The sequence below is a fragment of the Octopus bimaculoides genome, chromosome 15 (genome assembly GCF_001194135.2).
Source record: "Octopus bimaculoides isolate UCB-OBI-ISO-001 chromosome 15, ASM119413v2, whole genome shotgun sequence".
Taxonomy (NCBI): Eukaryota; Metazoa; Mollusca; class Cephalopoda; order Octopoda; family Octopodidae; genus Octopus; species Octopus bimaculoides.
This window is the reverse complement of record NC_068995.1, coordinates 40,162,626-40,168,194: the sequence shown is the minus strand read 5'-3', so window position 1 is coordinate 40,168,194 and position 5,569 is coordinate 40,162,626. Positions and strand designations below refer to the sequence as shown.

Here is a 5,569-nt window from a genome sequence, read left to right as displayed (position 1 = left end):
GCACGACATTACCCCACTGTGTCTATTGTAACCAACACTGCAGTCCAAACCAAATACGACGTTATCTCTGTGACGAAAACGGCAATACGCATAACAGTTTCTGTCATCTCATATCAACAGCTTGCCAACAGGGACGCAGTATCAGATTAGCATATCATGGAAGGTGTCGAGGTAACACGTTTACATTTTTCTCAGTCTCTTTCTTTCTTTTTTTTTTAAGAAGACTAAGAGAAAAAGATGTTTTATATGACACATTCTACCAGTGTTCCAAGTTTCAAAGTGTTTCGTTAATGAAAAATGTGGCCCCCGTTTTAAAAAAGATCCCAAGTACCAGTTACGCACTGGGGTCGATATTATCGACTTAATCCGTTTGTCTGTCCTTGTTTGTCCTCTCTGTGAGTAGCCTCTTGTGGGCAGTAAAGAAATAAGAAACGTTAGCACACCGGGCGAAATGCTTCGCGGTATTTCGTCTGTCTCTACGTTCTGAGTTCAAATTCCGCCGAGATCAAGTTTGCCTTTCATCCTTTCGCCGCCGATAAATTAAGTACTGGGATCAATCTATTCGACTGGCCCCCTTCCCGCAAAAATTCGGGCCTTGTGCCTAGAGTAGAAAAGAATAATTTAATTCATTACCCTATTAATTATGCGACTATGCAGTCACACTAAGTAACATCAATCGCGTTTTCTTTTAAAGTTCTGATGAATTATTAGCAACGCAACCAATGATTTATTGCCGTATGTTTTTGTCTCATTTCAAACTTTATATCATTTACAGAAAATGCTAATTGTAGTAATATTGTTTGTCCGTCTGGCAAGACGTGTCTAACCGATCCAAGAAATGGCCGCCCTGTGTGCTACGGTTGCAACCGCCATTGTGAACATGTGCCAAGTGTTAGAGTGTGTGGCACAAACAACCGCACTTATGAGAACTACTGCGATCTCAGCGCCAGTGCTTGCAAACAGGGAATTTATATTAAAGCTGTACATACAGGGAGCTGTAAATGTAAGTTGTATTTTTTTTTCGGAACATTTCTTTTTTTTTTATTATTCTTTCGTTTTATTTATTTTTTTTGAAACACAAATTGACAATATGTGGAAATGAGACAAGAGGTGTTTAGGAGATAAAAGTTGTTTACTGAACCCGAATATGATAAAACCGCACTCCGTACGGACTTTTAAGCTGGCTCCTACGAAGGGCTAATTGCGCCTGTGGCTCAAACTAAAGAGAGCAATGATAAAGCATTTATTGGTACCCTACCAATATGGTATTATTCTAAATTCAATTTAAATGAAAAACTTGGAAGTTCACAAATGTTTGGAGTTCCCTTAAAATTAGAATTTTCAATTTTTAGTACATAACTGGTCCTCATCCAGACCCGATCCCAATGCTCGATGTTCAAGAACTAAATTAAGGGCAGATTTTTCAATCCCAGGATTATCCTGATTCCCAAAAGGTATCATATGTCTATGTAGAGCAAAATGTAGACTGAGATACAGGGGTCCCAAACGGACGGAGAGACAAAATTTCGCGTTTATTATTATAGAAATAATAAAAACATCGCAAAATACGACAAATTAACAAGAGCAAAATATGAAGGATTCAAATAATTGATTTCAAATTTTGGCACAAGGACAGCAATTTCGGGGACAGGGTACCTCGATTACACCAACCCCAGTGCACAATGAGTACTTATTTCATCGACCCCTAAAGGATGAGCACACGCATAATGGTGAATAAATGGTACCAAAACTTTTTCCAGGAATTACTCTGCAAAAACTATTTTCAAGTATTTTCAAATGTTAAGCACAAACGCAGTATCTACATACAACTCTGGAGTACTCGAAAAACCAGATGTGGCTGAAGAGGACACAGCCTGGACCATAGCCGTTTACCTTAATGGTAGAGTACTCAACCGGTTTTTGCTAACGAGTTACAAGTTTGTTTATTCTGGTAACATAAAAATCTGGAGTCCTGGAACTGATGAACTCTTTGAACACACTTTCAGTATCGGTTTGATTTTTTAACTCCTTCTCTCGCAGGAAACCATCAAGGAGAGTGAAAAAGTGGTAGTCGGTAGGAGAAAGGTCTGGGAAATAAACATGTGGGAAAGGACTTCATAGCGAAGTTCCCTCAACTTCTGAAGCGTCATTAGTGAAACGTGTGGTCAAGCATTGTCATGAAGAATGATTGGCCCTCTTCTGCTGACCAGTCTGAGACGGAGGAATAGCAGTTTTTCGTTCACTTTGGCCTTTTCATGGCAATACGTTTCTGCAGTAATGGTTTTTCCAGGTTTTAAGGAGTTTTAGTGGATGGGTCCAGCAGTACATCACCAAACAGTCACCATAACCTTCTTTTGTGAAGAGCTCGGGTTTAGGGAAGGCTTTTGGTGCTTCATTTTGGTCCAACCACTGCGAAGAACATTTTTTTTTCATTATTGTACTGTATCCACTTCTCATCGCAAGTTACAATAGGGTCGAGAAATGGATCGGTCTGGTTGTGGAGAAGAAGCGACGAGCAAATTTCATATCTGCGCATTTTCTGGTTTTCATTCAAACTGCGAGGTACCTATTTTTCGTACTTTATTGATTTTATGATCGCATGAAAATGGTTGCAGGCAGTTTTCTGGCTAACTTTTGCTAGTTCTTTTGCTAGTTCTCGAGTGGTTTTACGTGGATCTTTCTCAATGACGGACTTTAATTGATCGTCATCGATGACAGATGGGCATTCCACTACGCTCACAATCTTCAAGGCCCAGGTCTCCGCTGCGAAATCGTTTAAACCATTTTCGAGCTGACCACTCACTGGTCATTTCCTCATCAAACGTTTCGTTGATATCGCGAGCAGTTTCAGCTGCTTTACGCTCTTTTTTTGAAGTTGAATAACAAAATTGCTTGAATACCGCGCTTTGACAGTTCCATTTCAGATGATTTTAACAAAGGTGAAAAAAAAAAAAAAAAAAAAAAAAAAAAAAAGAAATACCAATGTTAATTTATTGATGTATTTGCGAAAGTCTATGTCTGTATTATCAGACAATTGCAAAAAAAACTGTTTAAAACAAAATTCAAAACTCTGTAAAAACCTGGTACAAATTCTTCATGGTTCAAAACGTTGCTTACTTTATACTCAACCTGATATATAAATATATCTGTGTGTGTGTGTGTGTGTGCGCGCGCGTGTGCGTGTATATCAACAGTAGGCAACGGAAAAGTAACTGGACTGAGCATTCTTCATGACATATATAATGTGTAATAGAGCGTCCTCTAGGAAGATATCGACAGAAACAAAACTTGTGGTTATTCGGGGATCAGCATTCCTCTCCTGACATGGGTTGAGAGTGTAGAAATTCTCTCCCTTGCCTTATGGCTTCAGATTTTTAAACACGAGATTTTTGTCTTCTGTTTGTGCGCATGTCGTTTGTTCAAAGTTATTACCAATGTGAGACCATACGTACATACATGCATGCATATACATGCGTGCATACATACATACGTACGTGTGCAGGCAGATGGAAAGAAGTGATCTTGGGCATGTGTCAAATAACTTTTGATAAACAAAGCTGTACAATCTCAAATAAGGAAACAACAGAAACGCTGGTGTCAGTATGGCTTGATTATAGGAAAGCATTTGACTTCTTCATTCATGGTTGCTACATTTGGCGAAAGTACTTGCAGCCATAGATGCTGTTTTTGAGGAGCTCCTAAAGATCTGAGCAACAATTCTCACGCTTAACTGTGAGCGAGTGGACCGTCTCCGATCATATATAGTTCAGAAAGAATATTCCAATTCTTTTCATTTTGATATTAAACCCATTATCATTCCTACTATAAATGACAAAAAAAAAAGGGTTTGCAACAGCTAGAAATCTTAATGTAACCCATTATTTTTGTGTGTACGACCTGAAGATTTATGCTAAAAATGTTATCAATGTCAAAAAAACAGCTGGAGTTAATAACAAAATTTTCAGCTGACATAGGAATGCAATTTAGCTAAAAGAAATGCTTGTATTTGGTGAAAGTGGAAAATCAAAGGAACAGCCTGCTCGTGAAATTAACGTGCAAGTGGCTGAGCACTCCACAGACACGTGTACCCTTAATGTAGTTCTCGGGGATATTCAGCGTGACACAGAGTGACAAAAAGCTGACCCTTTGAATTACAGGTATAACAGAAACAGGAAGTAAGAGTGAGAGAAAATTGTGGTGAAAGAGTACAGCAGGGTTCGCCACCATCCCCTGCCGGAGCCTCGTGGAGCTGGAGCTTTAGGTGTTTTCGCTCAATAAACACTCACAACGCCCGGTCTGGGAATCGAAACCGTGATGCTATGACCGCGAGTCCGCTGCCCTAAACACTGGGCCATTGCGCCTCCACAGAACATACATATACACATACACAATGCATACACTAATACATATGTACATATATACATACATACATACATACATATATACACACGTAAATGTATGTATGTATTTATACATACATATGGGATAATTTACGAAAAAAAAAACAACAGACGAGGACAGGTGATGTAAACAACAAAAGGATGTATTAGTTTAACGCTCGGGAATAGAGAAAGTCTTTAACGTTTCGAGCTACGCTCTTCAACTGAAAGGAACACAGAAAGAAATAAGGAGAAAAAAATATAAATGTAGTGGTCAGCGATCTACACACGTATATACATACAAATACATACATACATGCATACGTACACTTGATCATAAATATTACTAAATAATATATTTCTTCATTTTCTTACTTGAATACTATTTCCTTTTATTTTAAATTTTTTCCAGCTTCGAACGATACACAGAGTTTGGAAAATCACAATAATTACTCATCAGTATCAACGACAGCCAATCCATAAATTAAATTCTGTATTGCCAAGAGACAGACAAAGCAGAGCCAGTGCACCATGTTGTAACCAGTGAAGAGGTTGATTGATATTTGGAAATTAAGGAAGAATGAAGACGAAAACAAGGACAACCAATAGAAAACATGAACAAAGAACTTTGTCGATGTGTTCACGTTACAAATGGACAGAAATGGTTATATACTGACAAGTTTTTGCATGGCAACTAAAAACTGCTAATGTTTAAGAATTAGTGCGATGTATGTATGATTACGAGTACATGTGCATGTATATATGCGTATATGTGTTGTATGGGTGGGCGTTTATGAATGTGTGTGTATATATATATATATATATATATATATATATATATATATATATATATATATATATATATACATATATACATACTAGTACGCACACATTCATATGCATGTATATACATTTATATACATACATACATATATATATATATATATATATATATATGTATGTGTAAATGTATGTGCAAATGCATATGTATGTATACATATGTATATGCATATATGTACATATATCTATGTGTATATGTATGTATGTATACATGTATATGTATTTACATATGTTTGTATATATATATATGTGTATATATGTATATATATATATGTATATATGAATATATATGTGCATGTATGTATATCTGTAAATATATATATATATATATATATATATATATATATATA

General features: G+C 36.7%; 1 non-coding gene across 1 annotated transcript; it reads left to right on the top strand.

Moving 5' to 3' along the window:
- The first annotated feature begins 6 nt into the window (after positions 1–6).
- Positions 7–5,205, top strand: LOC106880972 (uncharacterized). The gene is made up of 3 exons (XR_008265627.1): positions 7–171; positions 776–1,003; positions 4,792–5,205. It is a non-coding gene; the product is annotated as an uncharacterized LOC106880972 (transcript).
- Positions 5,206–5,569: the final 364 nt, after the last annotated feature.